This window comes from Hermetia illucens, chromosome 4 (assembly GCF_905115235.1).
Source record: "Hermetia illucens chromosome 4, iHerIll2.2.curated.20191125, whole genome shotgun sequence".
Lineage (NCBI taxonomy): Eukaryota > Metazoa > Arthropoda > Insecta > Diptera > Stratiomyidae > Hermetia > Hermetia illucens.
Genome location: NC_051852.1, coordinates 73,971,394 through 73,983,345, shown reverse-complemented (window position 1 = coordinate 73,983,345; position 11,952 = coordinate 73,971,394).

Sequence of the window (11,952 nt, the reverse complement as noted above, 5' to 3'; positions counted from 1 at the left end):
CCCTGATACTAGGCTTATCCAGCTACCGACGGCTATGACTAGCGAACATCATCACCCTCTCATGGATTGATCCCAAATGAACATAAGTAAACATAAATAAACTAATAAACAGACGGGACAAAAACAACGGAAGCTGGGCGGACATGGTACCAAGCTAAATACTAGTCCCTCGCTCGAGAATGTTTATGACTTTCAGGGTTCTGCTCTGTAGACTTTAAAACAGCTTACAGTCTAACTAATTTTGGAAAATAGCAAAGGCTGACGTCCAGCAGTTGTCATATCTGACTACTGCCAAGGAGATGATTAGCAGGTTTCAACAAAGCAAGTCGATAAACTCGTGGAGTAATGCGAGCAGAACAAGCGGAAGACTTTACCACTTCTGACCAGATGCAACCTTATATAATATAATACTTTTTCGAGTGGTCTGATCAGGAATTTTAGGGTATTAGATCGAAAGTCCAATGTAAGATATCTGGGTAATAACACAATTCACCTACAAGTTGAAGGAGATATTAGAACTGAATTAGAGCTAGAAACAATTACAGAAAGGCTAAACGCACAGAAGGCTAAATTTCTCATCATTACAGCCGGCTGAATGCAATGTATTCCAATGTATTCCCAAACTCTTTAACAAGACAAAAGTAGCGGGGGTCTTGCCAAGTTTTAAAAATGCTTTGATGATGTACAACAATGCACATAGAGAAGAAAAACTACAGAGCCAACATCCAGAGGCCAAAGTCCGAACAACATCACCTCTCTACCTAAAAAGGAAAAATGGAAAGTTAACCGAAGTATAAGTAGTAAAAGTTTTCTATATTTCAACACTCATTTCCCGGCGCTTATCACATACCAGATGCTACCAATACTGCACTGCCAGATACATACCTAGCTATCAGCTAGAGGGAGAGGCAAAATAAACTAAAGGGTGGCGGAGGAGCTAGAGCTTGGAAGCTAGAGCAAAATGAGCGAATCTTTAAACTATTAAAATTAACTGATGTGCAGTCCCCCTTTCAAAGTGGAAGTAGAAACGTCCAGTGTAGCCCTACGAAACATATCAAGGACATAGAAGCATGCACAGCTAGCCTTTCTTCCGAAAACAAATAGAACTTCAATCTTTTTCATTCTATACTTTTCTGACATTCTTTATATTGAAGAGCTAGTAAGGAAGGTCCTCGACAGCTACGTTATGACCAATGTTCTAATATGTAATTCAGGGTAACATGCATACCGAACCGGAAAATCAATCTTAACCGCTGTCAATTTGCAGATTCAAGTACGTACACAAGGACTCAAACCTACCCCCAACGGAGTATATAAAATCATAATTTGAAGATGGTAACAAATGAGTTTATTATTTATTTAAGCAAAATTTTCTTAATTTAAAAAATGATTCGATCCAGGGGTTCCAAAAAGACTTTGGCATATTCTTACGCTCGGACCTACTCAGATGTATTATGTGGCTTAATAATAATAATCGTGCATGCGCGAATGCAGAACACTCTCATTCTGAATGGATCCTGGAAAGCAGGCTAGTTAAGATATGGACAGGATTCAATACTATAGTCATGAGAGCATTCAAGCGTTATCTGCAGGAAGAGGTACTTTTAGCGGTAGTTTTGAGCATCATAGTGGACCAGATTCAGGAGAAGTTAACAAACACGTAAATAAAAATCCAGGGTTATGCTTATGGCATAGTATTAAAATATACACTATGAGATAGAATCCAACTGGGACTCGCAGTCCCTGATGCAGCAGTGAACGTAAACCAACAAATGACAGTTTGGTATACAGGCGAGTCCTTTACAGGAGAAAGGACAGAAGCAAAAATGTTCTGACCAAGGAGCAAATATTTTGAGCTATATATCATCTTTCAGTCGAAAATAATTTCCATATAGAGATGCACTTACTTCAAGACTGGAATTCTAAACGAGAGCCAGACGACCATGAAGAAACTCGAATTTAAATAGATTTAACATCGTTGGTTTAAAGAATCATGCCTAGTTACTCTGGGTTTCAGGTTATGTTAGGTTAGAAGACAATGAAGCAGCAGTCTACTAGAAGAGGAAAGAGCGGAAACCTCGGTCTTTTAATTAGAAGAGACTCAAGGAAGACAGCTGTTAAGGAAATCATATTGGACAAGCCTACCAATAATAAAGCAATTTAAAACACGAATAATAAACTAAAGATTTTACGCAATTTGCGAAACTTTAGGAAGAATTGTTTTAGGATGTGTATACAAGTCACTAATGCCTAAACTACCACCAAATTGGGATATTCGAGGGTTCTATTCGGGGAGACCAGTAGAACGTTCACAAACATTCTAAACCAGACTCGAGCTTTTCTACAGAGCAGTCAAATAAATGCACGTTCGAATATATCAATACTCCAGAAAACAAAACTAATCACCTAAAACTCTCAATATTCAGGTCGTTATGAAGCAGTCGTTTAGTGACTGGGTGGTTAAGCGATCATCAAGATGGAGTTTGTGTTTGTGTGTTTGAGGTGGGGGAGAGGCAACGCTTCTGAGCACTCAGACTTTAGTGGTCCATTATACCCGATTCTCCCGTCTAACAGAATATCCGGGATCCGTTTAAGTATCGCAGGATTTTCGTTAGTGGATGTGATGCTACCCGTCCACAGGCGGGGCGCTCACTTAGAAAATGTTCCGTCGATTCCGCTTCCTCATTTCAGGATGGACACGTATCATCTTGGATAATTCCTATTCTGAACATATGCCCAGCTAGTGAATTATGGCCAGTCAGAATGCCCACAATACTTCTGCAAGTCTTCCTGCTTTTCGACAGAATAAACTTTGCAGTATGTTTGTTTGGTTCTGACAGGAAGAGTTTGGTCTGCCCAGCAACATTAAAGCTTCGCCATCTGCCATTATCGGAAGCTTGGTCCCAGTTTTTGATAACGACGTCTGCCAATGCTACCGACACCCCAATTGCTGGTTCTGGTTCGAGCATGGGGAAAGTTGAACCCTCTTTTGCTAAGGCATCCGAGATTTTAATCTAGAAACAGAATTCAATCGGTTTCTACATTCCTGAGCTTGCAGCTTGCAGCTTGACTATCGTTACAGATTGCGATGCGCCCGCCTTTCACCCGCTCGTCAATCATCCAGGTTGCCGCCCTTAGTATCGCATACACTTCAGCCTGAAAGACCCGTGTGTATTATCCTAAAGGAAAAGCCCACTTCTCGTTTTTCTTCGAGAGGTAGACTCCTGCTCCAGAAGCATTTTCTGTCTTGAAGCCATCCGCGTAGAAGACCTCAGTATATCCTGACATGCATTCTTCTGGTTCGTCACAGTTTTCTCTCCGTTTCAAGCTAACCGCATATCTTCTACTAAACAGATGTATGGGGATCTGGGAATCGGAAGGCATTGCAAAAACTAGATTCAGTTCTCCCAATGACTTTTAAAATGCTCTGTGCCCTCCACGTCCATTGTTTCCCCATGGATCCAATCGTATTAGTCTATGAGTTGCTCTCATTGCAGTGCTCTGAATAAACAAATCCAAGGGTTGCAAATTGCAAGGTGGATGTGGTGCTCATGGGACCGATCATACCGAGACACACAGTTCTTTGCAGTGTGGCAAGTTTAGAGCGAAAACTCTTCTGTTTCGCCTTAACCCACCACACTACGGATGAATAAACGAACAACGGCTACATTACCACCTGAGGCCATGTCAAGGCAAAAGTCCACCTACACAGCCCATAAGCTGTGAGAGCTCGTTTCATCTTTACCTCTACATGTTTGTTCCAAAGAGGCTTCTTGTCTAGAAAAACTCCCAGATATTTCACTTCTCCGGAGAGTTGAAGGGTTGTACCCCTCATTTCTGAAAGGAAGACTATTCAGATTCCTCCTCCTTGAATCAAGATGTAGTAATAAGATGACCGCGATTCAAATCTCGCCCATGGCAGAGTGATTAGTTTAGCAGCTGGAATTCAGATACTAGTCGACTAAGCTGTGAATGAATATCTGAACCAAATCAGTATAATCATTGCTGGCCAGCGTAATACTGACCACATTGACTCCTAGTGCACCATTATAGTCTTGAATGAAGTGTTCTATCTCACCTCAGCCAATTATTATTATAATAAAGGATTTGAAAATAAAAACATTTAAAAGAGAAGCATTTTAAAGTAGAGAAGTAAACAAAGCCGTCTGTATCGTGTATTAAAAAAAAGTCCCCACCCAACCCTCCTTACCCGCTAACGCATTCAAACCCCTCGAGGTTACCATCAATTCGATTGGAGTTAACTTAAGCTTCGTATACCTCTCGTCGTTTCCTTCTACTGTCCTAGTTAACGGGGGTAACTTGCACCTAAAACATGAACACACTGCAGACTGACAATATATCCTGCAGCACAAAACATTTCCTATTTTCGCCTGCTATTTCCTAACTTTAATACAGGGGATAGACATTTATACCTTAACCATGCCCTGATAACCAGCGGCCTTAATGTCAAACCTATTTCAAATACCTTACCATTTCTTCAAAATGGTATCGACAGTCACGAAAGCGTAATGATGTTCGACTTCCGCTGCGAGCCGCATTTCCACTACGCCTAAGAGCCGCTGACTTCAGCACTCCAAATGGGGATTTATAAGCTAATCGCCCCCCCCCCCCCCTCCGGAACGAGCACATGACCAAGTAGTGTTAACCGAACAGGTCCAGTTGGCTAAGCGTCGACCTCTTAGCTCCGTTGTTCGTGGTGTCCTCATGCTGAAGGCTTGTCACTTGCGTAGCATTAAATTGGATGATAATGAAACCGAAGCAGCAAGGACAAACAACAAACAACATTATTCCAGGCTTCCAGCTCTCCAATTGGCCAGGTGACTCGGATGAGCATCTTCTCCTAGTCGTATTCGTTCGTAAGCTAAATAACATTCTTCACTTCCGCGACTGGCTTTTCAACTGTCTAGATAGATAGCAAACCCACGTAAAACTCAGCAAAAGTTATCGTCTCCCTATTCCAGTTCGACTGAAATTCCTCAAGGCTCTAGTTGCTCCGCAACCCTATTTTTGCTGTTCACAGCCGATAATCCTAAACGCACCAGTCGATCCAATCAAAAATCCTGCCATATGCCGATGGCCTTATAGAAAAACATGAGGGTCATATTTAGAGAGTACCGAAATCATATCAAGTGGAAAGTAGCCCAAAACCCACAAAAACGCCAAGCAATTCTCCTTATTAAGAAGGTAGAAACTTATCACTGAGAATTCATGCCTATTCGATGCCCACAGTGAACTAGATCATCGACCTTCGTTTCACTACAAACTCAAACCTATGCAACAGACACCATATCAACAATACAACAAACCATGTAAATGGCGCTTTCAAGTCACTTTATCCCATTCTGCGCTACATTCAATATACCTGAACAAGAGTCAAGTCCTTCTACTATAACCACTGATCACCTAGGGTTTCATTTTCTGGAGCGGTATCTTCCCTTTCCCCTTAAGGAAGGACAGATCCTCCGCCGGCTATTAAATAACAAAACTGACATTGTAAAACATTTTATTTTGATTTCATATGCAGGGTGTCCCAAAAGTCAACGGACAAAGGGCTGGTAGAGCAACTCATAAGTATCCAAAAAAACATAAAATGACTTTAGTAAAAAGTTGATGGTTTTCAAGATAATGGCAATTCAAAAGAATTCGTTAAAATCGTCCTCTTGAATCCGATTTTCATGAGATACTTCTCCACAGCTTCAATGGACTCAAATCTAGTACCTATCAATGTAATGTAGGAAACAGAATTCGTATGGCAGATTGAGCGAATAAGGCGGATGGTCTAAAACTGAGATGCTATACTTGACAGACAACGCGCAATGAGCCAGCGTATTGCATTGATGGAGAGCCCATGGCTTGTCCTTCCACAATTCGTATCGTTTTCCCCTATGTTTCATCCAGTATAAATAGTAAAATCAATTCCTCCCTAATTTGCAACACTACCAAAACTCCTTGAGCCGCACTCTTGATCGCTTTTTTTTCGAACCTACCCGCCACCTCTCTTTATTTCCTTGCTCATCCCCGTATGCCAAAATTGACGCTCCCCACCTCCACCTGAATTTGAACCAGAGCTCCCCGTTCAAGATCCAAAAATATGCATTAATTTCAAGTTAGGCAAAGCCAATTTTGACGGTCTCAACTCAGCCTTCAGCCTCAATCAACTGGGATCACATATTATCTGACTCAACGTGTGTCCAAGCTATTGGCATCTTTACAATATCCTATCCGATCACCTCCCCTGTTATGTCCCTTTTGTTCCTACTTGTCTGTGTTCTAACTTAACTTGATTCGCCACGGAAATCCAAAGTAACATCTTCCTCAAGAATGCATTGCAGAAGAAGTTTTTGGCTTCTAAGAATGACGCCGACCTTTCTCATTTCGAAGCTATGCGCTCCACTGTGAAATTTATGATTAAAAAAGCGCCACCCAATTTTTCCCTGCTTCTGTCAATATTGCTGACTCCATTACCAACCCCCCACAACGATCATGCGACTTCCTCTGTTATTACTTCTCTTCCGTGTTTATTCCCTCGATCAATGCGCCCTCTATGCCTCTTCTATATGCAGACTGCTCCGAATCTTTAGCGATTTCTCATGTTACGCCTTCCTTAGTTGAGTTTCTCATTGGTAATCTTTGAACTAATGTCGGACCTTGTGCTGATGGGCTTCCTAACCTCTTGCTTGTTAACTTTAAGGTTCCCCTCCCTCTGTGTACAGCAAAAGTCGCGAAGAATGCTAATTTCCTCAGTTTTGGAAAGAAGCCCTTTCATCGCTATCCTCAAAAGCGGAGGCCTTCACTAGCTGTGCACTACGGTTCTACTTCCTTTCTCTCTTTTTATTCCAAAATTCTCTCAAATGTTAACAATTGTCTGACTATGGACTTCGCTCACTCCATTGTAAAAGAGCACCACGGTTTCGTCCATCTACTGGTTGAAACCCTCTGGCCTTGGCCAATCTCGTTGCTAAATACGAATCATTTCACAGCTTTCCTTTTGCCTATCATACCGTTCCCGCAGAATTTCTTTACGTGCTTACTCATCCCGTTCCTTCTCTCCTTCCTCACAACGCTCTATACTTGGTCCCTATTATTCCTGTTTTTTTTTAATGACCTCCCCTCCAAGGTCAGCTTAAATTATTTGCCTCTGTTTCGTCTACGCTGGACTGCGCTATCTTGCAGCCCAACCTTGATACTCTGGTCCGTTGGTGCTCAGTTTACAAGCTAATCCCTAACATCCCTTTTCCTACTCTCATGGTGAACAACCCTTTTCACTACTGATCTCCTTTTAAGACATGAAGGGATCTTTGATGACGAACTTTGTTTCAATTTCCACTTCCTTGAGACTACCAATCGCGCTTCCAAAATATCTGGTTTTATCCTATGCCCCTGCTCCGACTTTAAACCAATCCAGCCCTCCTTAACGCTTTTCAGCTCCCTTGTCAGAAATATCCTCAAATATTGCTGTGTTGACTGGTCTCTCTTCTGCAACCGTGACTATCGCGCTCTTGAAGCTGTACAAGCAGATTCACCTGGACCTTCTTTTTCAAAAAGAGCTAACCACCCCTCCTCTTCCTTCACGGCTCCGCGCCTTCAATTTTTCTTCCCTGCAGCAAAGCCACATCGTCCTCGATACCCTTTTCAAACCCAGTAATTGCCTGTAGTATACGTAGTGCAGATAATTTTGAAATTCCCTTCGTGGAGCTGGGCATCTACTTTTAATCCCCTGTCCCGGGACTATGGTGGTGATACAACGCCCTACAGCTTCGTTAGTGCTCCTTCCTCTGAGGACAACATGTAGCCAGAAGTTTACTTTCTGTGTATTGTCATTAAAATAAAGAAAAAAGTACTAATCCAGCCCTTTCGCCACAAAACCTTAAAAACAATTTTAACGCAAACGAAGACTATGGCTACACTGATTTCTTTACTGGAAGGAGAGGCATTGGAAAGAGAAGGCCTTACAATGAACAACTATCAGTCGCTAGCGTTTGAGTTCGTTTCACACTCTACATGATCTTCTAGTCCCTTCAAACCAAAGGGGTAGGATTTGCAGTATTGTAAGTTCCATGAACCAAACCTAACAAGTCGGAATATCGGACGCTGATACTTCGAATATAAAGGTTTTGTGTTCATCTTTGTGAGGACATTTTTACATTCGTATATGACTAAAAACCCTAAATATTCCTTCAAATTTTTTTCAAAAAATCGTCAATCACAAAGAACATGCGTGAAGCAATTTCATAACGCAATTCTCCCTTGGCTGATAGCGTTGACCCCGAGGTATTTAAATCGCTCAGTTCTGGGCAGGTCACTGCCGCTGACAGTGAATCTGCCTGTTTCATGAAGATCGGTCGTCAAAAATTCAGTTTTATTCAGATTCAATCTGAGACCGTGTTGTATGAGGCAATCATTCCATTTTTGACAAGTTGCTCAAGATTATATTTGCTAGGAAAACATCACCTGCATAAAGCAGTGTATAGGGCGCTGGACGTTGGATATCCCGTATGACGGTGTCCATAACAAGAACCAAGAGGAGTGATGTGAGGGCGTTTCCTTGATGAACACGGCTTGATTTACGGTTATTTCAACGATTTTGTGAATACGGTTGTCAGGAATGCGTTCAAAAATCTTCATGGTATGGAAGAGTAACCGGATTGAACGGTAATTTGACTACCTTTCTTTTTCCATATTGGAAGAATGGTACTTTCTTGTCAGTCAAATGGTGTTCTTCCTTCCTGAATAACCCGATTAAAAAATTCACTGAGCCACAGAGTTGGGTAGCAGCTTTTCGCTTTCCAGAGTTCAGATGCGATGTCGTCAGGTCCTGTGGCTTTCCCCGATTTCATTCGTTCTATTCCCTCCTCGACTTCAATTACGCTGACAGTTGAGCCCCTGGGTGTTTAACGTAGGTACCTGTCGTGGAGACTTAATACTACGGTCCTCTTAAGACACGGATTGATTTTGTGACCACAATCAGAGCCCCGCTGAGACAAGCAACAGCAGTACCAGTCTATACCAAGTGCATGGTTTGGCATTTATACTGGTGGATGCAAGACATACCTAAATCTCTACCGAACTAAGAAGTACGGCAACCGTGTTGAAACGCAACACCACGTCGAGGCCCGAAGGTCTCTTCTCGCTTGAGCATAACCACAACCCCCTTGAAACTCCACTAGGGGGCCTACCGCAAATAACCGAGCTGTCCTCACATACAACAGGAGTTCACCCGAAGTATGTGAGTCCAGGAGCTTTCCCGGTTCCCATGGTACCAGTATACCCCTGGTAAGCTTTCGTGACCAATTTGCCACTTCAGATGAGTCCCCGAGCAAACACGGGTCTGATCGTCCTAATAAGGCTTTTGGAGCATTCGCCTACTGTGTCACGGCCGGCAAACCAAAGTGAGTACAGCGTCTCCCGGTGCCACCACTACGGAGGTTTTCCTCGGCTACGGTTTTGGTTTGGCCGACAGGGTTGCGCTGACATGAAAGTCCTGGGGGGTTTAACGTGAATACTTGCCGTGAAGGCATAATCCCACGGTCCTCTTCGGACACGGACTGATTTTGGGACCACAATCAGAGCCCCGCCATGCAAGCACAGCGGTCCTGGTTTATACTGAGTGCAGGTTCACCATTCATACCAGTGGATGCGAGGCCTATCTAACACCTCTGCCGCAACTAAGGAGTACGGCTCCCGAATTGTACAGCGCAACTTCACGCTCGAGCTCCGAGGAGCTCTGCCCGCGACGTAAGCATAACCACAACCACCATGAAACTCCCACTAGAGGGCCAACCGCAAATAACCGGGCCGAGAGCGCATCCTCCAGGAATTCTCCTGAAGCATATGCTCCCAGAGGGCCATCCCGGTTCCCATGGTACCAGATAACCTCCGGTGAGGCTTCGTGGCAGAGCCACTTCTGGGGTCTGATCACCCTCCTCGAGTACGTGGGGACGGAACTCCCCAACGGGTTAACTCAGCACCCCTGACAGTGAAGCCCATGGTGTTTTACATAGGCACCTGTCGTGAGACTTAATACTACGGTCCTCTTAAGACACGGATTGATTTTGTGACCACAATCAGAGCCCCGCTGAGACAAGCAACAACGGTACCAGTCTATACCAAGTGCATGGCTTAGCATTCATACTGTTGGATGCAAGAATTACCTAAATCTCTACCGAACTATGGAGTACGGCACCCGTGTTGATATGCAACACCACGACGAGGCCCGAAGATCTCTTCTCGCTTGAGCATAACCATAACCACCATGAAACTCCGACTAGGGGGGCCAATCGCAAATAACCGAGCTGTACTCACATACAACAGGAGTTCACCCGAAGTATGTGAGTCCAGGAGCTTTCCCGGGTCCCATGGTGCCAGTATACCCCTGGTAAGGTTTCGTGACCAATTTGCCACTTCAGATGAGTCCCCGTGCAGACTCGGGTCTGATCGCCCTGATTAGGCCTTTGGAGCATTCGCCTACTGAATCACGACAGGCAAACCAAAGTGATAACTACGTCTCTCGGTGCCACAACTATGGAGGTTCTCCTCGGCCACTTGGTTTTGGTTTGGCCGATAGGGTTGCCGCCCCATCTTCCTCGCCGCTACCCCTGACAGGTGGAACTGCTCCAAATATTGGTAATAATTGTGGAAGTGAAGCATGAGCAAATTCTTCAGTTGAAATCTGCTCGAAGTATTCTCGCCATCTATTCGTTGCGACTTGACGGTTGGTAAGCAAAATATCGTTCTTGTCATTATCACAACAGAAGTGTTCGATATCCTGTATGCGTTCGTTACAGCTTTTGGCAAGTCGATACAGATCTCCTTCGTCAACCCAATTATCTGGTTTATCGTAAAGATTTTTGTAATGGTTCACTCGGGTGATGGCGATCACTTTCTTTGCTTCCCGGTTGGTATTTTTATAAATTTGCCAATTGGCCAGTGTTTTCTCGTCGAGAAACTTGTGGTAGAGGCGTTTTTTTACGAACCTTTATTTCAACATCGTCATTTCAAAGCCAAGTATCCCGTTTGATGTCTGCTTTGTGGAGTGCAAGGTCATTTGTGTTCGCAAAATCGATTTCAACACCTATTGATTGTGTGGGCTATCAAAATAGAGAAGTTTATAGCCATTTTTAATGTGTTCGCGTTCAATGTCGCAGCTTTTGGCACCAGACCATCGGGTTTCTTGCACAGCGCAGATATCAATGCGCCTTTTCGGATTGACTCTTGCGAGATCCTCGGTCTTTCCAATTAGGGTACCAAGATTTAGCGTGTAGACACGTATTTGTTTTGTTCCATGCGGCAAGAACCCTTGCCCACTTCTCAACAGGACCGGGGTCCGTCCTTCCACGTCGACTGAGATAGACGCCCTAGCATTTTTTCGAGGCTCGTTTCTGAATCCGATCGTCTTGTTTGTAACGACATTTGATGCATTTTCTTGGCCGGCCTGTCGCGGGCCTGTCACCCAAAGAGATCAGAAAGAATTTAGCATATTAGAATAACACCAATTATACTTTGTTTATCTCTCTCCCTGATCTCAGCATTTTATTTTTATTCCATTAAATGGGTTACTGAGGATAGTACGTTGCCTCAAACCCTCCTCCTTTACCTGGGCTTGGGACCAGCATACTATGTTAATAGCATGGCGTAGTTAGTAATTTATATTGATATATAAATGATTAACAAACTAAAAGGAAATGTTTCCCTGCGTCCTCATGTGAGCTCATTTTGTTGTGGTATTGAGGAATTGATATGTTCTGATGACGTCATACACGTTTTAGAATTATGAAATTCATATAAAATGTAAAAGCTTCACTTTCTATAACTATGTTAATAATAGTTGGACGTTGTCCCTTATACCATTGCCACATTTCGTACCTCTAGCATGAACTTAAGCTTTGCAGGTTTGCAGCTAAATTTCTCAAATATGGAAATATTCTATTATTG